Source organism: Delphinus delphis, chromosome 9, assembly GCF_949987515.2.
Source record: "Delphinus delphis chromosome 9, mDelDel1.2, whole genome shotgun sequence".
NCBI classification, from domain to species: Eukaryota; Metazoa; Chordata; class Mammalia; order Artiodactyla; family Delphinidae; genus Delphinus; species Delphinus delphis.
The window spans coordinates 62479974-62502402 of NC_082691.1; the positions used below are offsets into that span (position 1 = coordinate 62479974).

At 37.3% G+C, this 22429-nt stretch overlaps 1 protein-coding gene across 1 annotated transcript in view; it reads left to right on the top strand.

Annotated features, from left to right (window-relative positions):
- Positions 1 to 22429, top strand: part of ITPRID1 (ITPR interacting domain containing 1) — a 203077-nt gene that overhangs the window by 106712 nt on the left and 73936 nt on the right. Inside the window, 1 exon segment of the mRNA XM_060019783.1 lies at positions 14774 to 14819. The gene's annotated coding sequence lies outside the window, so the exon portion shown is untranslated.

The window sequence follows — 22429 nt, forward strand, 5'->3', positions numbered from 1 at the left end:
AATCATGGTATGTCCATTCAATGACTGCTATGTGGCCACCAAAAATAAGTCAGATCTATGCGCTTGGACGTGGTGTGATGTCCAGCAGGTGTTCATAAGTGAAAAATTATGGAGGACAATGATGGGCAACACTTTTTATAATAATTACCTCACAAGATTGAGAAGGTGGGAAACATTTCTCCCTTCATTTTATACACATTATATTGTTTAATATGTATTGTTTAAAATGTTTGCAATGAGCCAGACTGATACATTTTTAAAGAAAGAATGACTGAAGGTGGGAATGTAAATGAGAGAATGAGAAAAGAGAATGAAGGAAGCAGGACACAGATCCCAAGAATATGATCAAGGTGTGACACTCTTTACAGGTAGGACTAATGATTTTCTCTGTCATGTTTGAAGATGCCATTGATATTGTGCTAGGGAAATAAATAGTCTATATATTTTGAGTCATCCTGAATAAGTTATGTTGCTAATAATATACTAGGTTTCTAGTTAAACATTGAACTTTTAGCAGGTTTAATATAATTTTATTAAAGAGGGGCACTGGGGAAGGAAGGAGGGTACATTTGGGAACTTAGTTTAATTTTTTAAAAAGGAAAAAAGAGCTGGACTCCCAGAACCATAGGGCATGCAGAGAAACTTGGACAAGTTTCAGAGAATCACAGAGACACAAGGGTTGGGCTAGGAGAGGAAGGGACCAGGAGATTAAAAATAAAACTCTTTTTATAAACATCATATCTTATAATCTGCATAATACTTCATCACCTGGGTGTCTTGTTAGACACTTAGGTGGTTTTTCTAAGATTTTTTGGCATGTGTTTATAGGTTCTAGAGAATAGATATTGAAAATATTTTCAGAGAAGAGAATGAATATATCAAACCTTAGATGTTTCAAGTAAAAAGCCCACCCAAATTATAAGATCTTACTTATTTTCTACTCATTTATTTCCAATAAGTCTATGAAGCTCAATTATGACTGTTACTGTATAATTTAAGACACCCTGTATATCCTTCAAATCTCACATCAAAGAAAAAAATCGCAGGGATGGTGGGGTCTTTAAATGGGTGGTAGAAAATGTGGCTGAATTAGAGATGGCAAACTCAGAAAAAGAAAGCAGTTTATTCTAAGTGACACAGATAATTGATGATATAGCCCAGATTTAAATCTGAGTCTATCTCACCAAAGCTATGCTCTTAAGAAAAAACAAATTTTATCTGAATAGAAAAGTATTGCATGCTTTAATTAGAGCCTCATATATCCATTTACACTTTCTAAAAGGGTCATCTTATAGAACTGACAAAGTAGTGACTTCTCTGTGACAAGATGTGACTGGTACCAAAAAGTGCCTAACTCAGAGATTGCCACGAAAATAGAGGTGTCCACTCTGTTGGATATTGAGAGAAAGACAGATACATGGTAGACAGAAACATGGCCCCCATACCAAAGATGTCGATATGCTACCTTACATATCAAAAGGGACTTTGTAGATATGAATAAATTAAGGATCTTGAGATGGGGAGACTATCCTGGATTATCTGGGTGGGCCCAACGTGACTGTAAGTGTCCTTATTGGAGGGAAGGAGGAGAATCAGAGTCGGAAAAGGAGATGTGATAGCAGGAGTAGAATATCAATGTCCGAGAGATCGGACTATGCTGTACTGCTGGTATTGAAGCTGGAGGAGGGGCCAGGATCTGAAGAATGTGGGCAGCCTCTAGAAGCTGGAAAAGGCAGGAAATGGATTCTTCCCAAGAGCCCTCAGAAAGGAGTGCAGACTTGCTAACTCCTTAATTTAGTCCAGTGAGACGAATTTTGGATTTCTGACCTCTAGAACTATAATATAGTTTGTGTTGTCTTAAGCTACTAAATTTGTAGTAACTTTGTTGCAGCTTGATAGAAAACTAAAACAAATTGTAATAGGCTCTTCTAGGTGAACTTGATGTTTCAAGGGATCAGTGTCAGTGGGGAATAGGAGTAGGAAAACTGGAAAATGTTGCTGATTAAGAGATGGCAGGATCACTGATGGTGGAAGGGTCTCAGAGTTTGACTTCAAGATGTATGGATGGTGACTTGTCCTTTTTCATCATTCTTCCTTAATCTCAGCCCCAAGGAAAAAGCAGTGTAATCAGAATGACACACATGTAGCAATATGTTCACTTTATCACACAGAGTATTTTCTGCATATTGCAGAAATTTTTTAAAGAATAATTTCAGTAAGGCCTTAATGAAATAATTATCCTTGTATTTAATCCTTCCGTATTTTAACCACTCTGATTTGCTCAAACCTTTGTAAATTTTCAAGGACAGATTTAACTGCAAATAATAAATTATTTAAAACCTACAGAAAAAGGCTTTCTGAACCAATTCCCACAGAGCAGACATTTCCTGAATCTCAATCTTCCATCATCTTCCAGAAGATGCAAAAGAAGAAGTTGGGCAAGTCACATAATTTCCCTGGAGTTCTTATTTTGTGAAATTATGCCTAATTCATTGAGACAGGCAGAGAATGTTGAATCTTAAATCTGGAAGGAACCCCAGAGATGGAAGTAGCCCAGATTTCTCATTTTATGTATGAGAAAACTGGATTAGTTACTTCAGTTGCTTGCCCAAGATTTCACATTGCCTTGCCCTCTGCCTGTGCCCCTAAATGCACAACATACTGGGCTCTGGACTAGACAGTAGTGATGCAGAAGTGACAGATTTTTTTGTCCTTAAGAATTTTATAATCTAGGAAGGAAGACAGACGAATAACGTACATATATAATTTATTTTGTAAATACAATGATAGAAGTAAGCATGAAGAATTGGTTAGGCTTGGAGGAGGGGCACATAGTCCAGAGGGGCAACACCCATCATGGATACTCATTGATTTGTAAAACAAAACCTTTTACTGACTTGTTTTTATTTTACAAAAGTAATTGTGTCCTTAGTCAGTTGTTTTTAAAATACTGTCAATAAAATGAAGAAAGTAAAAATTGTCCATAATCATATCATCCAGAGATAACTATTCTTAACATTGTCTTATGTATCCTAATATAGTAATATTACATCTACATAGATATATACACACAATCATACATCTATGTATCTATTTCTAGTCTCTCTCATATGTGTATAATTTTAATGTATATATATATGCATGCTGCTGCTATTTGTCACTTAGCAAATCACAAATATCTTATTTTAAAATCATTGAATATCAGAGTTAGAATAGATATACTAAATACCATCTTGTCCAACTGCCAAATAAATAATTTTTAGAAATTTTTGAATAGTTTAAGATTTACGGAAAAATTGCAAAGATAGTACAGAGTTCCCCATATCCACTTTCCTCTATTATTAACATCTTACATTAGTATGGTAATTTATTACAATTAATAAATCAATATTGATACATCATTATTAACTACAGTCTGTACCTTTGTTTCCTTAGTTTTTACTTACTGTTCTTTTTCTGTTCCATGATCCCATCCAAGATACCACACTGCATTTAGTTTTCACATCTTCTTAGGTTCCTCTTAACTGTTATAGTTTCTGAGACTTTCCTTGTTTTTGGTAACCTTGACATTTTTGAAGAATATTGATCAAATATTTTGTAGAGTGTCCTTCAGCTGGGATTTGTCTGGTATTTTTCTTATAATCAGACTGGAGTTATGGGCGTGAGGGAGGAAGGTCACAGAGGTAAAATAGCATTCTCATCGCATTGTATCAAGGGTGCAAAACTATCAACATGACATGACTGTTGATGTTAGCCTCGATCACCTGGTTCAGGTATTGTTTGTCAGGTTTCTTATCCGTAAAGTTACTCCCTCCCACCTTTCCATACTTTATTATTTGGAAGAGAGTCACTATGCTAAGCCCACACTCAAGGAGTAAGAAGTTAGAAAGTGTAGTATCTAAATAAATTATTTGGAATTCTTCTGCACAGGAGATTTGTCTATTCTCCCACAGTTATTTATTTACATAAATCACTTATTTATATGAGTATGGACTCGTGGATATTTATTTTAAATTTGGGGTTATAATCCAATACTGCTTTATGTATTGTGTGCTCAAATTGTACCAGCTTGGGCCGTTAGGAGCTCTTTCAGCTGGCTTTTGTATCTCTTTGACATACCACATCATTGTGTGTGTGTGTGTGTGCGTGTTTAGCGCTTCATTACTTTAAGATGTTACGAGTTTATCATTTATAGTTCAACAATCTCTCAAGGTGCATTGGTTCCTTTTACAGGAGAATGATATATTAGAAACCAAGATCTGGGAACTATACATGCTTATTACTACTGGGTGTTTTGCTTCTAGGCCCTCTCAGCTGACAGAGGGAGGAAATATATATGTGTATGCTAACTCATCTATATAAACATATGTATAAATATTTCCATATGTAACTATCTGTATGTATATTAAGCTAACCATGAGTTAATACTGTTGTCCTCAACTCTAATCCATTACCACCTGGGTTGTTCTAGCCTCTTCCCCTTGTTTATTTGTAAATTTCCACTCCAACTGTGAGAAACCTGGCTGTCACATTGTTTGTTTCTTTTCCCTTTTATTTTCACTTAGGCTGGCTAAAGAGTTATCCCTTTTATTGATCTTTTCAAATAACAAGTTTTTGGTTTCATTGATTTTTCTCTATTGTTTTCCTGTTTTTCAAGATTTTTGCTCTTATTTTTATTATTTCTTTTCTTCTGCTTGCTTTAAGCTTACGTTGCTTAGATTATAGATCTTTATTATTTTCTAAAATATGTATTTAATACTATAAATTTCCTTCTAAGCACTGCTTTTGCTACGTCTTACAAATTTTGATAATTGTGGCAAGTTGTATTTTCATTTTCATTTAGTTCAAAATATTTTTAAACCTAAGATTTCTTCTTTAACCCAGGTGTTATTTAGAATTGTGTTGTTTAATCTTCAAATATTTTGAGATTTTATAGTTATGTTTCTGTTACTGATTTCTAGTTTGATTCTATTGTGGCGTGAAAACACACTTCATGTGATTTCTAGTCTTATAAATTTATTAAGGTACATTTTATGACCCGGAATGTGGTCAACTTTGTTGAATGTTCTATGTGAGCTTGAGAAGAATATGTATTCTCCTATAGTTGAATGAAATTTTCTGTACATTTCAACAGGATCAAGTTGGTTAATAGTGCTGTTCAGGTCATCAGTACCCTCACTGATCTTCTGCCTGCTTTGTGTATCAATTACTGAAAGAGGGGTGGTGAAATCTCCAACTATAATAGTGGATTTGCCTATTTCTCCTTTCAGTTATATCAATTTTCACCTCGTGTATGTTTATGCTCTTGTGTTAAGGGCATATGTTACCTGGTCCAAGCTCTACTGCTCACTGCATGACAGGCCAATAAATCAAGAGACAAGTTGTTGGGGCAAAGGATAGCGATTTTATTTAGGACGGCAGCAGACCAAGAAAGTGATGGACTCGTGAACCATCTCACCTGAGTTAGAAGTGAGGCTTCTTTTATACTAAAAGAGGAGAGGGTGTGGCTGGTTGTTTCAGACATCTTGGTGCCAGCCAGACTCTGGAGGGGATGTGATAATTCTTTGTTCTTACAGCTGCCCACATAGGTCTGATCACAATGTTCCTAAAAACCTTCAAAAAGACAAATGTTATTTTCTGTTCTGCAACTTTTTATCTCTATATGAATGAAAAGTGTTACGCCTTTAAAGGTCAAGCCTGGGAGGCAGAGCCTTGAGAAAGGGTTATTATGTATATTCCAGGCTATAGGCAACGTTATTTTACTGTTTGAAGAGAGAAAGGTGCAGAGCCATCATGACTAAGCACAGGCAACAGAGCACAAAGGTTAGAACTAAAGGAATTGAGCCAATATGGAGTCAGATTTGTTCTCTGTTACACATACACATTTAGAATTGTTATGTCTTCTGGAGACTTATACCTTTATCATTACATGATGCCGATATTTACCCCTGATAATCTTCCTTGTTCTAAAGTCTGCTTTGTTTGAAGTGAATATAGCTAATCCAGCTTTCTTTTGATTAGTGTGGTGTATCTTTCTCCATCCCTTTTACTTTTAATCTATCTGAGTGTTTATATTTAAAATGGATTTTTTGTAGATAACATCAAATTGGGGGTTGTTGTTTTTTAACCCACTCTGACAATCTCTGTCTTTTTTTTTTTTTTTTTTTTGCGGTACACGGGCCTCTCACTGTTGTGGCCTCTCCCGTTGCGGAGCACGGGCTCCGGATGCACAGCCTCAGCGGCCATGGCTCACGGGCCCAGCCGCTCTGCGGCATGTGGGAACTTCCCAGACAGGGGCACGAACCCGTGTCCCCTGCATCGGCAGGCGGACTCTCAACCACTGCGCCACCAGGGAAGCCCAATCTCTGTCTTTTAATTGCTGTATTTTGAACATTCACATTTAAAGTGATTATTGATATAATTGGCATAATGTGTCTATGTTATGCCTACTATGTCTGTAATTGTTTTCTATTTGTTGCATTTGTTCTTTGTTAATTTTTTCCCCTCTTTTTTTCTGCTTCCTCTGGTTTTATTGAGCATTTTATATGACTATTCTATTTTCTCTTTTAGCATGTTGTATACTTATTGTAAAACATACTTAGTGGTTTCCCTAGAGTTTACACTACTCATGTTCAACTAATCTAAAGTCACCTTTAAATAACATTATGCCACCTCTCATGCAATGCAGGTAACTTATAATGGGGTATTCCCACTTCCTCTCTCCCATCCTTTGATATTATATTTTATTTCACTTATTCATATACTTTAATCATCCAATACATTGCTACTGCTATACTGCAAGCAGTTATAGTTTACATAAATTAAGAATAGGAAAAATAAAAAATTTTATTTTACATGTATATATTCCTTCTTCAATGTTTCTCCTTTCTTTTGTAGATCTAAATTTCTGACCTGTTGCATTTTCCTTCTACCTGAAGAAAAATTTTTAACTTATCTTGTAGGGTAGTCCTGCTAGTGATTCTCTTAATTTTTCTGTTTCTGAGACTACGTTTATTTATTCTTCACATTTGAAGGATAATTTCATTGGTTATAAAATTCTAATTTGATGGGAGGTTTTCATTCAATATTTGAAATATTTTACTTCACTCTCTTCTTGCTTTTATGGCTGGTGAGAAGTCCACTGTAATTCTTATCCTTGTTTCTTTATAAGTACATCTCCCCAAGCCCCCCAGCTTCTTGCAAACTTTTCTCTTTGTTTTTGGTTTTCTATAATTTGAAAATAATATGCCTAGTTATGGTTTTCTAGTATTTATCCTACTTAGTGCTTTCTAAATGTCGTAAATCTGTGGAGTCTGTCATTATTTCATTTGATTTTCAGTTTGGGAAGTTTCTACTGACCTTTTTTTTTTTTTTGCGGTACACGGGCGTCTCACTGTTGTGGCCTCTCCCGTTGCGGAGCACAGGCTCCAGACACGCAGGCCCAGTGGCCATGGCTCACAGGCCCAGCCACTCCGCGGCATGTGGGATCTTCCCAGACCGGGGCACGAACCCGTGTCCCCTGCATCAGCAGGCGGACTCTCAACCACTGCGCCACCAGGGAAGCCCCACTACTGACCTATTTTTAAGGTCACTGATTCTTTTCATGGCTGTGTGAGTCTTCTTCATTTTTGTTATAGCATTTTTGATTTCTAGACTTTCCTTTAGATTTTTTTCTTAGAGTTTCCATCTCTCTGCTTATATTACCCATCTTTCCTTGCATGCTATATACTTTTTCCATTAGACCCTTAACATATTAATCATAGTTATTTTACATTTCTTATCTGATAATTCCAACATTTGTATCATTGATTTTGGTTCTGATAATTGTTTTACCTCTTTAGACTGTGTTTTTTCTTCCCTTGTAATTTTTTGTTGAAAGTAATACATGTTGTATCAGGTAATAAGAACTGAAGTAAATAGCCTTTAGTGTAAGAATTTATGTTATTTGACCAGAGATTGGGCTGTATTTAATGTTAGCTATGGCTATAGATGCCAGAGGCTTTCAAATTCCTCTAGTGTCTTGGTTTTTTGTCTCCCATCTTGACTTTGATTTTCCCCAAGTACTCCTCAGAGAGAGAGAAAGAGAGGAGAGGGAGAAAGAGAGAGAGAGATTGTAGATTTTTAAGTTGTAATCCACTATGATTATATCAGAACTCTGTTGGTATGTTAGTAGAATGTGGGGGAGAGGATGCATTCTGCAATCTTCTGATTAGATCTCAGTGTTTTAGTGAGTCTCTGTGTTGGGGCTGAGACTTTCACAAGTGTTTCTCCAATAGTATAGCTTCTTCCTTCCTGCTCCTATTGCCATACCTGGCAGCAGCATTCCCAGTCTATTTCCTTGAAGCCCTGACCCCTATTGACTATGTTTTTTCTTAGGTGAGACAAGAAATCTAAAGTGGTCTAGAGTAGGAGGAACGCTTTTCCACAACTGGGGTGAGGTTCTGGCAAAATATTTTCTCTTGGAGAACAGGCCTTTGTTATGGAGAAGGATCTGAGCATATTTCACAATGATTACTCTTCCCCTACTGCTCCCAGAGCCATGAGAGTCTCTTTCTTGCATCCTCACTGTGAGAACCTGGTGGGTTTCCTGAAGGTGAAGTTCACAAAAATGGGAGAGATTCTCTTGGACCGCATCCCTTAGAGATCTTAGGTGCTGTCCAACTGTGCCATATTCACTGTGCTCATGGTGTGGAATAGTAGGGTTTCTTACTTACTAACTCTATAAGGTTTGTTGATGTAAATGGTAGTTGTAAGGGTGTTGGTTCTTCTTGAGCCACTGAGTAGCCCTTTGGATTAAAATGGCTTGGAGCTATTAGCCTAGGCAATACTGAGTACATTCTAGGTTAGGAGATCCACGAAGGGAATATGACAATGGACAGTGTAGGAAGTACATGTTAGTAATATATCAACTATTCAGTTATGCTGAAATTGTTGAGTACCCAAGACAGTGTAGAGACAAGATGAGTCCACTCACTCTTTTCAATGAGATATCCCTGGGTATTTGGTACTCTCCCTTACAACCAAACATTGTGGGGCTTTGTAGAGAAAGGGGCAAAATCAGTGCCCACTTCCTCTATTACTGTCAAGTAATCCTGTTCAGTTTTTTGGACATTTACTGAGCAGTTATTTATTTCCTATGAGCAAGATAACTGGGAATAGTGTCCAGCTGCCTGGTGTGTTCTCGAAAACTTCAAGTATACCATTAGTTTGCATTCCCCAAATACCATTAGTTTGCATTCTGAGGGCATTTTATGCCTCAGTTAGAGCAATGAGCAATGCACAGCCACTGTTTTGAGTCATGACTAGTGGTCCCATTTTAGGATTAAAGACTAGAGAGCTGCCTCCATTTTGTTACTTTTCTATATGGTCAGATTTAACATATTCATTGTTAAAAAGCAATTTCAGTTCCTTACTGACTTTCATCTACTCTGAAGAGTGGGTAATCTGAGTCATTAGAATGTATATTTTTCCCCGTGGGGATCAGTAAAGAGAGGTAGTAAAGAAAGTTTTTTTGTTGCCAGTAGTAATGCAACCCATAAACTTCTAAAATATATCTTGAATTGCTATTTTTCTAAAAAAACTTCATTCATCTATTCTCTGTTATCTTAGACTATTTTACATGATATTTTAATTTTTGTTTATATCTCTATCTCCATCCTAAAAAAGAGCCCTTAATTCAAGGAGAATGTCTCATTTTTATATCTATAGTACCTAGAAGAATGCCAGCCCAGAGAGCCTGCTCAATAAACACTCACTGAGATGAAATTAAAATGAGTAAGATTCTAGTTTAATTTGAAATCCGGCCTAGATGTCATTACTGAGCTCTAGACCTATATATCCAAACTCCCTGCATAATTATTATCATTATAGTCATCATTATACATACAATCTCAAAGCATCCAATGATGATTGTATTAAGTTTACAGGCCACTTTTAGGCATTATTGCCATGAACCCTACAATATTTCTGTGAAAGGAGCATCTGTAAAGTAAGTATCTACATTTTACTGATGAGAATACTCAGATTCAGAAATTGAGACCTGCCCATTGTCTCACAGGTAGCAAACATTGGAGCCAGAGCTGGAACTAAGCACCTGTGGCTCTAAGTCCTAAGCAATTTATGTCTTTCCTTTGTCTAATACAGAGGTTTTTTTCAATCTCCATGCTCTTGATATTTGGGACTGAAAAGTTCTTTGTGATGGGGGGAGTGCTCTGTGTATTATAGCATGCTTAACACTATCCTTGGCCTCTACCCATAAGACACTAGTAACATCATCCATCCCACTGTGACAACCAAAAATGTCTTCAGACATTGGCAAAGGTCCCCTTGGGGGCAAAATAAATTCCATTTAAGAATCAGTGGTCTAATAGCAGGCACAATGTGGTAAGTGCTCCGTGACAAGCATAAGGAAAATGAGAGTAAAATAGGGGAGTTCCATTCCCGGTGGAGGCAGCATTTGATTTGGATCTTTACTGTAGAAAGATTAAATTGACCTAGCAGGACTTATTGTGATAAGAATGAATACCCAATAACATGCATGATATGACACATCTAACTCAAAGGGGTAAAATGCAGTAATAAGCATCATTAAAGGTCTTACTAAAGTGAAACACCATCTTAATGTCCATCTACTAGACATTAAGAGCTATTTGGAAAACACTTCAATTGATCTTACTAAAGAATGTGGGTCTGATGAGATTCTAGGGAGGCTGAAGGTCTGTCTCCCTCCCCCAGACTCTGCCTCTGATCATTAAAAACCACCGCCACCATCATCATTCACATGTTCTCTGTAAGTGAAGTTTTCACAGGGTAAAAGTGAGAAGAGTAAAAGTGGGAACATTCCCAATGAGCTGGAAATGTACTAGAAACCACAAGCTCCATGTATAGCTCAACAGTCAATATATCTTTTAAATGCTTAAGAGTAGAAGGTGAGTATTTGTGTGTAGAAGAACAATGTCAAGAAGCAAAACTGGCCAATCAGGAGAAAGGATGCACTAACCAGAAACAATGATTCTGAAATTCTTCCCTTGGGACACGCTACCTCAGAGTTGCTTTGGAGAACTTATCAATAACGATGCATATTTTCTCATCCCACCCCAGACCTACTGACTAAAATCTCTAGCACTAGGGACTTCCATGCACATTTAGGTTTGAGAATCTTTGAATCAAAAGTTTCAACTGTCTGTTGTGTCTCCTTCTGATAGTTTGAACCCATTAGACATTTCAACAATACAGTTGACTCTATTGTAGATTCATCAAGCTGCCTGATGATTGTAACTTGGCTTCTCATGTAGATCAAAGGTTTCAGTTCTCCAGAGCTTACAAGCCCGCTTCTGATTTTGGCACTCTTAATTCTTCCCTTCATCTTGTTCTCCATGTTGGTCTAGGACCTACTTTCACTCCACAGTCCTTCCTGTAGTGAACTCACCTGTCACCTTGGCTTCAATTAGAAGCTATTTTGTTACTGGACATGCATGTAAACCCAGACTTCATTAATGAACACACTCATGTATCCAAACTGCATACTGATACTTCCCCTTGGTGTTTCCATGGGAGCCCCAAACTCTATATTTGTAAACAAAACACACTAGATCCCTTTATAAACCTATACTTGAGAAAAATCTTTGACCACTGTCTTTCCCCACAGAGTGGATCAGTTAATAAGACCTGCTGATTTTTTCTCACACATGGTTCTAAAGTAACTCATGTCTTTAACCGTGGGGCTATGGCTGCAGTCAGTATTGCATCTCACCTGGTCCCCAGCCTCCTGTCTTTAGTCATGTTCCTTCCACTCATTGAATTCTCCATATTAAAGCAAGAGGATCTTTTTTAGCATATAAATCTGATAATGTCATTTCTCACTACCCTCAGAATAAAGTTCAAATCTCTTAATGGAATGCAAAACCTTTATGATCTGCTTACTCCTTTTCTTACCAGCTGTATCACTTGACATTGACTCTTCATATATTATGCAGTAGCCATACTTAGACTCTTGCAATTCTTCAAGTGCACCATTCTCTCTCTGGCCCCCAGACCTTTGCACATGCTGTTCCCTCTGCCTGGATCGCCCTCCTTCTCCCCACCCCATGCAGAGGATAGGAGCTTATGTTTACTTACTGGCATTCTTAAGAAGGCTACCCCAGACAAATGGAACCACAAGTAAACTCAGTTAATTGGAAAGACATTAAACTTGTGCCTCTTCTTTTAGCCTGTTTTCCCAGGATGACCCATTAATGGTAGAAGCATTAGGAAAGGGATTCCTGAGACCTTAATTCCAGGGCGTAATATACCAAAAATTCATTTTGTGATATTCTCAAATCACTTAGCTTTTCTGGGTCTCACTTTCCTTATCCCTGCCATTGTATTACAGAATTTCCAAAGAGATCAAGGTTATGAGAATGATACACTTATTGAAAATATGGAAAATATATGGGTTTTCCAGTCGTATTTTTGCCCTACCCTCATTTCCCTACTAATTGGAGCACCCCCTTTAGCTTATTTCCCTTCTTTTTCACCTCCTTGACTAACTTCTGATCTCCCTTAGGATCAAGCTTAGACTCCATGTTTTCCAGGATGCTTTTTCCAAACCCTCAAACCTGGGCTGAGGACTCTAACTATGAGATTCCATAGAACCCTCTCCTTTTACCCCCCAAAATTTAGCAACTCTGTTGTCACTTTGATTTACTTTATTACCTCTCCCTTAGGCAGTGAACTCATTCAACTTTAAGTATTTCTTTATTACTAAGGAAGAAATTATTCTGCATGCTAGGGAACAGAACTAGAAGGAAGGTGTTTTATTTGGAAGACTGTTCATAGAATAACAATGTATTGGCTATCAATTTCCCTTGTTTCACAGACTTTGATACAATATGATATCTTTAATTTTCATGCAGAAATTCAGCAATGTACACATTATTTTTCCAAATTAGCTATGTCTCTGAAGAGGAATTGATTTTCCCAAGACCATTCTAGTAGGAACTGGGTTAAGATAGGGTCCTATTCTCCTAATTTCTAATGCAGATTTCAATGCATCGTGTACTGCAACTTCCCAATAAATGATCTACATAAATAATACATATATAACTAATAGGCAACTGAAATATGGCTAGTTGAGGATTTCTTTGTGGGTGCAATTGAATGTCTATTTGCATTTAAAAAATCACTTTTATTAAAATGAAAACTGTTAAACTATGGACTCCATTTTCCAAGTGTAGTTCTGCACGTGATACTTCAGTTAAAGTATGCTTTGCCAGTTAGTCTTTGTCCAAGACAAAAGTTCTGCTCTTCCTAGGGCTGAGTGGGTTGTGGACGCCACAGGAGGAAAAGGTGGCTGTGGTGTTATCTCAGGCCTTAAGAGACTCCTGGGCTTCCGAGAGTAAGGGTCTTAGAACCTGGTGGTGAAGAGGTGAGAGAAGCCTAAAAGACAAGAGTTTCTCCCAGGATAGGTTTCAGGCCAGTTTATAGGGCCATTAGCATTCTACCCACTAATATTAGGAGCTCTGCAGAGGAACCTCACTAGCTGTCATAGAGGGAGAGGGAAGATTTGATGAGGCCCTTTCCACTCATTCCTCTTGAAGACAACCTCAGCACTCTCCTTTTATATATTGGGGTTCCTGTTTGTTTGAAGTTAAATATAAGTTGAAATGCACACGGTCTTTTCCATCATTTCAAACTCTGCTAATGAAGCTTTTCAAAATGAAGCCTATTTGTTGGCATGCGTGACTCAGGATAGAATAATTTTTAGGGAGTGCTTTAGCATTATGTCTTTCACAAGAATGCATGCTGAATGTGACTGTGAAATTTAATTTTTTTTAATGAGGCCAATAATGTGCTTATTTACCTTTCTAAAATGAAATTGTCTGATCTTTCAACTAAAATACTTCATAGATACTGAAATTCCATGGAGGATAAGACTGACTGTTAGCCCTTACAGTTTGGTCCTCTTCTTCATGGGTTTGGGAGTATGTGTGTATATTTATGTTCTGTTTGCTCTGAACTTTCCAGTAGAAGTTCCTGTGAATTGAACCTCTCCACCTGGAATATCAAGTTCCAGTGATGTCCTCATTTCCAGTGATGGTTTGCAATGCAAATCATCAGGTTGGTAACACACAGTACCATAACCATGGTAACCAGATGAAGACAGGTTTGCTTTACTTCCTCAGTGAAGTGCTTCCCAGTCTTGCATTCAGACCTGATGCTACTGCCAACAGGTCAGAGGGCATTAAAGGGACAGCAAGAGGATTCATAGAAATAAAAACACAACTGGAACCATTGTATCCATTCTCTACGCATTCCTCTGAGTCCAGGACTTCTTACTAATGACTTCTGCTATTCCTAACTAGTACTTTCTTGCTGCTTTCTTTCCTTAAAAGGGAGGGTAAAGGGAATCACTACATATCTTTATCCCCAACTTGACCACGGATCTTTGCAAGCAGACTGTCCTGGCTTTCTATGACTAACTTTTAAATAGGCACAAATAAAAACCTAGATCACAGTTCTATCACAAAGGCTGTTTAATGTTAGCAGCTTTGATGCTCAAGGAGACAGGAAAGCATCCAAGACCACTACAAACACTTTTTGAGAACAACTACAGCAAACTAACTACAAGGGCCACTTCTCTGCTGAGATTCCTTTCTTCTGGTAGAGTAACTTTTATCATTTGTTTGTTTGTTTGTTGTGGGGGAGGGGATATTAGTTCTCTGTTCTCATTTTCTCTCAGTTGGAATGAAAGGGCAGCTGTGGCATGTTCTGAAACTTTTTTTTTTACCTGCAGCTGTGTGACGGAGTGATTCCTAGGAAGAGAGACTATTAGCAATAAGGTAAGAAATCTAATCGTCATGGGTTCTGGCCCAGATGATTTCAGCATCCCTGTGACTGCCTGGGTGGCTGCCATTAACACAGAAAGGTCTAAAACACAGGGGATGGGAATGCTCTAGGCTCAAAATGGTTAGCTTATTTCTTCTATGTTGTGAATATTATTTCAAGCAATGTTTCTGAGATGCAGAAATTATATTTCCATCCTTTTGTATCTATTGTTTGTATCTTGGATCATTTGTGTCACTTTTCCCTTACTCTCTGAAGGAAGTCTAATTCATTAAGATGAAGCAAAAGAGTTACACTCTTTGGCTTTTAACTAATCAGTTAATTCACTAAATATGAAAACTGAGCTTGATGTGCTCAGGCCATGTGGGCTTTCCGGTACAGGTGGAAACTGCTGTAGAAGTGAAAACTTCTTTTGCAAGAGTAGAGAAAGCTGATTCAAGGATAGGCTTGCCAGATAAATACAAGACACCCAGTTAACATTTGAATTTTAAATAGACAGCAAGATTTTTTGGTATGAATAGGTCCCAAATAATGTATGACCCATACTTATGCTAAACTATTTATTTTTTACCTGAAATTTAAATGTAACAGAACACCCTGTATTTTTTAGTTGACAAGCCAGGCAATTTGATTCAGGGATGAAAATTGAAGAATTGTAAGGAAAAAAAAAAAAGAGTATGCATTTTTCTCACTATAAACCTTTCACGGGGCTTCCCTGGTGACGCAGTGGTTGAGAATCTGCCTGCCAATGCAGGGCACACGGGTTCGAGCCCTGGTCTGGGAAGATCCCACATGCTGTGGAGCAACTGGGCCCGTGAGCCACAGCTGCTGAGCCTGCGCATCTGGAGCCTGTGCTCCGCAACAACAGAGGCCGCGATAGTGAGAGGCCCGCGCACCATGATGAAGAGTGGCCCCCGCTTGCCACAACTAGAGAAAGCCCACGCACAGAAACAAAGACCCAACACAGCCATAAGTAAATAAATTAATTAATTGAAATAAGAAACAACCTTTCATTATAAAGTTCCGTCAAAAGATCACCTACTTATCAGTCTTATTATGTTAGGAAATGATTTAATAGTGGGACTCAAACCTTAAAAGGAGGAAGCAATGGTCAAAAATAATCATAATGAGTCAGCTATTCTCACGCTAATGAATTTCTATCTGAAAATCTAATATGGTAACTCATTCGCTTTTTAGTTTTCCTTTTCTTAAATAATAATGACATTACATTTACATTTTTTAGTCATTCATAGATTTTCTATTTTTGGATTGCCTGATCATTACACTGCTTCTACTTCCATGTATCTTTTTCTTTTTGATTTGTAATTGCATGTCATACATTAAGGATATGAAAACTTTTAATGTCACATATACTGCAAATATTTTTACATTTTTTAAAACATTTTGACATGTTTACTATTTTTGCCACAGTAAATTTAAAAATTTTATCTGGTGAAATCCATCATGATTTCCCTTCATTGCCTTTGGTGTCATTTCTCTGCAGGCTTTTACAACCTCAAGATTAGAAAAAATACAATATTTTATTCTAGGACTATTTGTATTTCATTTTTTCACATTAAATCATTAACACTATTGAAATTTATTTTGATGAATTGTTTAGGACTCTTTTTCTTTTGTTTTATTTTTTGTTTTTTAATTAACATTTAATTTAGAAATAATTGTAAATTCACATACTGTTGGTTGTAAGAAATAGTACAAAGTCTTCCTGCCTTAATGCAGGAATCTTTTTCACAATGCATACATAACTTATTTCTGCATATGCAGATTTTATCCGGGAAGAGTTTGTCTTCCCAACACAGTGGGTACGAAGCTGTAATATCATGACAGTTTCTTAAGATCATTTATAATGAATAAGATCTGTTCCCTTTGCTACATTCCCTGAGATTTTATGGTTATGATCACAGTGGGAAGGGAACAATGATGGCATCTCTGATACCAAAGGAGTAAAGAATACTGCTAGAATTTGCCTCTGTAAGAAGTCTAGGAGGAAAGCGTGTTTAGGGACAAGAGTTGGCTTAAATCTTGATCTCTTCTCTTCACTATCAGCTATTTCTTTGTGAATACTTTCTCATTTATATAATTAAGATCTTTACCATCGTGTTAGTTTCCTATTGAACTGAAATATGATGCAGTTTTTATTGTGTAACAGTATACTTTTAAACTTGAGGTGTATGCACCTAAAGATCTTAAAGCAAATTGCTGGACCAGTCATTTGCAAAGGTTATTAGGAAAGGTAGATGGAAGGAAAGTGTGATAGAGCCCAACTATATGGCTGATTCACTTTGTTGTACAACAGAAACTAACACAGTATTGTGAAGCAATTATACTCGAATAAAGATCTATTAAAAAATCTTTTTTCATAAATAAAAGATGTTTTTAAAAAGAGAGAGAAGTAAACATCTGCATTGGTCAGCTTTCGCCAGAGAAATGAAACAAAACATAGATACAGAGATATGTAGATAGATACAGACATAGATATATGCAGAGAAAAAATATCTCTACCTACCTATCTATGTGTCTGTCTATCTATTTGTCGAGAGATTTATTATAAGGAATTGCCTCACACAATAACGGAACTTGAGAAGTTCCATGATATGTCATCTGCCAGCTGGAGACCCAGGAAAGCTGGTGGTGAGGTTCCCATCTGAGTCCAAAACTCGAGAACCAGGAGCGTCAATAGTATAAATCCGACTTCCAAGCAGGAGGAGACTCATGTCCCAACTCAATCAATCAGGCAGAGAAAAAGAACTTTCCCTTCACCTTTTTCTTCTGTTCAGGCCCTCAGCAGATTGAATGATACTCATCCACAGTGGGGAGAACAGTCTGCATTACTCAATCTACTGAGTCAAATGCTAATCTCTTCCGGAAACACCCTCACAGACACGCCCAGAAATAATAATTAGCCAGCTGTTTGGGCACCCTGTGGCCCAGCGAAGTGAACACATAAAATTAATCATCACACCATCATATAAGATGCCACAAGATTTCAGTAAGTTAACACTGAAGAACATCTGTTTAATTGTTGCAAAGTCACCGGTTAATAGCCCTTTGGTAAAATTTATGCTATCATTGCTTACATGTATTTTGAACCCCTTGTCTCGAATGCTTGCCTACCCATTATCCCATCTTCAGGAGCCAGAATGAATACTTTCGCTTCCAAGAAGCCTTTTCTTATGCCCCTAAAAGAACGTTTTCCTCTTTTAATTTTTGAGAACAGTTGTACTTCTTTTAAAATGCATATTCTGCTTCACAATATGTAGTTAATAAATGCTATTTGTTATACTGTAAGCTCCTCAAAGTTTCTTTGTACACAGTAGACAGTAAAATACTGAACTGAATTGAATTAGTAGATATCATTATTGAATTTATTTAACTTATAGTTCATTTATACCATGTGCTTTTATGAGCAACTACAGTACCTTGTATATACAGTATACAGTATACAGTATACAGTACCTTGCCTAAAATGATGAAGACTACAAAGATGAGTAACTCACAATTCCCACAATTTTGAGCAAAGACAGAGTCCAGGGTCAGAAGTAATTATACATTCATTAAGCAGTTATTGCTAATCACCTATCATTATCCATGTCCTAGACTAAGTATCATGGATACAAAAATGAGGAAGTCATGGTCCTTGTCCCCAACAAGTCCATTTAGATGAGTGAGAAAGGCAGAAGTGTAAAAAAACTACTTAACTTGAGTGTGAAGAGTGCTACAATAAGGGGTCACACAGTTTGCTGTGAGTTCCAGAAGGAGGCTGGGGCGGGAGTGGAGAGTGATAAGGAGAAAAAGTTCTACAGAATAAGTTCTGTTTGAACTCAATGAGATGGTATCCAGTAAGGAGAAGGGGCAGCACTATAGAAGGATCTGTACCCAGTGGGATCAGAGAGGAGGGCACATTTGGGAAAAAGTAGTTCTGTGTATCCAGAATATGATGTACATGAAGGAACCTAGGCTGCAATTATGTTGAAACGGGAGACCAGAAGTAGTGCATAGATGCCCCCACATCCTTTCATCCTCCCCCCCTAGCATGAAGCAAAGCAAATGTTTAGAAGACAAGAGTAGAAATGATGACAAAGGAGGGGATCATTGAGAAATAAAAATCTCTTTAAAGCTGGAAAGGGATTGGAACAGAGCTAGCAGTAGATGGATCATTCGATCCAACTTTACCAGCCTCAGAGTCATTTCAAGTTTCCAGGAAGCTGTATATAAGGTTCTTGAAATAATAATCTTTTGCGTATTTTCCCCAGCAAAAGAGGAAAACTCCAAGTCCAAGAGAACTGACTTTGGGTTCCAACTTGGGCACAACTGCCTTGTCTTTAGATCCAGCTTGCTCCTAAATGGCAGGAGTGAGCACCCTTCACATATTTCCTGGTGGGAGGAAACCACCCACAGAACAAGTCATCACAGACTGCTTGTTCCTCCCAGCAGAGTGATGACAGAACACTCTATTCCCTCTACTTCACTGAATCATTTGGGAACATTTACAAGTATTTGTGGGACTTTGATACTTGGATAGGTAGGAAGAGCAGAAGGGCATTCCTGGCTTGGGTTTGTTGCTTGAGTTTTTGAGTGGTCTTCCAAACTTGTGAGTAATAGGAACAATGTTTTATTCTTCTCACTTTTATAGTTTTGATGAATATAGCTTTAAAATATTTTTTAAATATGAGCTCCATTGGTCAAATATTAAACAGTTTGTGTGGAGGCTAGAAATTGAATAATCGACTGATGGAATTATCTCATCTCATCCAATTCTCTCATATCATGCAAGAAGAAATTACATCCCAAGACAACTTGAAACTACATGCCCAATGTCATATACCAATTAACTATTTGTTGATTAATTTCCCTGGTGATGAATTAATATCTTTCATCTGCTTGTTAGCTGTTGGAAGGCTCATAAGAGAAGAGTAGAAAAAGGTATCTACTTAGATAGTTTTGGTCAAAATGGCAGAAGTGGGCATCAAGTGATGACAGAAAATTCTGCTTCAAAATGGTGATGTTATATATATATATATATATATATATATATATATATGCATGTGTGTGTGTATATATGAATATATATATAAAAACTTATCACTTTTAAAATTCATATCCACAGTGCACTATTCCCTGATTCTGTATACCCATTCCTGGCAAGTTGCACCTTCTGATAAGTTGTTTAACTGCTAAATACCAAACCATTCTTAATCATTTCATAACCAGATTTTCTTTGATATTCTCAATCCCTTGTTGGCATTCATTCAGTCAGTCAACAAACATACATTATCTTTTCCACATAATTATGATATGAGAGCTAAGATCTCTGTCCTGAAAAAGAGATGGTTAAGCAGAGTTGTTAAACAGACATTAAGCAGACTTATAAAACAATGTAAAAATACTTTAATAGTGATTTACACTGAACTATGGAATTAGAGAGTAGCAGTTAAAGCCGCACTCATGTAGGGAGAGCAAGTAGATAGAGAGGATGAGAGACGGCTGAGGACTGTGGTATAGACCATCCATAATTTAGAGGTTGGAAAGGAGAAAACCAGCAAAAGAGCTTGAAACAAAAAAAAGCTTTGAGTGAGATAGGAGGAAACCTGGGAAATTGTGGTATTAAGAAACAAATGAAAAGACTGTTTCCATTAAGAGGAAGGGGTCAGCTATATCAAATGCTGCTGAAAATTCTAAAATGATAAGAACTGATAGTTGACCATTATTATGCTGATTTGAGTGGGTTATAAAGAGAATGGGAGGTGTAGATGGGAATCTTTGCTATGATCCACGTGAAACTACAAGTTCTGATTCACATCAGGTTGATACCAGTGAAGGTGGTTGGTCTGAGATATACTGCAAGGGCTCCTTTGTCTGTCTGTCTGTCTGTCTGCCTCTCTCTCTCAATTTAATGGCTTGATGTGCGATGTGAAAGGAACAGAGGAATCAAGGAAGACTCACAAGTTCTTGGCCTGAGCAACTACTTGAATAGCGGTGCTATTTATTGAGACAGACACTGTAATAGATGCAGGTACGTGGGAGGGTCATGTAGAAGTCAAGGAAAGAACGAAGAATTCAGTGCGGTACATATTAAATTAAAGCTGTCTATAAGTATCTAAGTGGAGATGTCACGTAACTGGGAATACCCCATTCTGAGTCTCAGGGACCTTATTCTGAAGCTGTGGACCAGATTTGGAAACGTGAATTTGGGAATCATCATCGGTTGAATTGAAAGGGTCAATGGAGGATTATTTTAAGATGGGAAACATTATACCATGTTGTAAGCTGAAGGGAATGACCCGGTGATTGTGCCCAGGCAAAGATGTGAGCAGAATAGTGGTGACAGGGGATGCTTGAAACTGGGATTTAAAAGGATGTTCATTTACAATGTTGAAGTATGAGAATCAAGTAGAGTGAAGGATTGTTGAGAGTGGGCAGATTTTTTTTAATTGGAGTATAGTTGATTTACAATATTGTTAGTTTCAGGTGTACTGCAAAATGATTGTTATACATGCATATATATATAATATTTATATGTATTTTTTTCAGATTCTTTTCCCTTATAGGTTATTATAAAATAGTGAGTATAGTTCCCTATGCTATACAGTAGGTCCTTGTTGATTATCTATTCTATATATAGTAGTGTATATGTTTAATCCCAAACTCCTAATTTATCCCTCCCCTCCTTTCCCCTTTGGTAACCATAAGTTTGTTTTCTGTGTCTGTGGGTCTATTTCTGTGTTGCATATAAGTTTACTTCTATCTTTTTTTTTTTTGGATTCCACATATAAGTGATATCATATGATATTTGTCTTTGTTTGGCTTACTTCACTTAGTATGATAATCCCTAGGTCCATCCATGTTGCTGCAAATGGCATTATTTCATTCTTTTTTATGGTTGAGTAGTATTCCATTTTATGTATATACACCACATCTTCTTTAGCCATTCATCTGTCAATGAACATTTAGGTTGCTTCCATGTCTTGGCTATTGTAAATAGTGCTGCAGTGAACATTGGGTGCATTCTCTTTTCAAATTGTGGTTTTCTCCAGATATGAAAAGTGGACAGATTATTAAACTGAGTGCTCAGTTGTTGATAAGTCATCTAGATTGATAATGAAATCTTCCAGAAAGATGACAGAAATACCATCTTAAAAGTTTCAGTAAATGGGGCAAATGTCCTAGATGTTGATGTCCTACATAGTCTGATAGCATGTTCTTCAAAGGACAGAGGAAACAAGATCTGAAAGCAGCAATGAAGAACATGAAGGAAATTTACACCATCTTCAAGACTATGTTCCTAATTCAATGGGCAAAAAAGAAAAAGCCACAACTTGAGACAGTGAGAAAGGAAGCTGTGTCCAGGTTTCAATTAGAGAAAGAATTGAAGGGACATTCAGTGAAGAGCTTCAGATAGAGGGGATTTGGTGGGTTCTAATCCATGAATTCCAGAGGGCACAAGGGTTAGGAGAGTCCTGAAAGGGTGGGAGATTGGGCCAGATGAGGCAACATTCACTGCCATATGAACATGGCTCTAGGGCATGATGGGATTAATCCTGTGGTCTCCTAGGGCAAGAAGTGTAAATCAGTTCTCTTTGAGTGT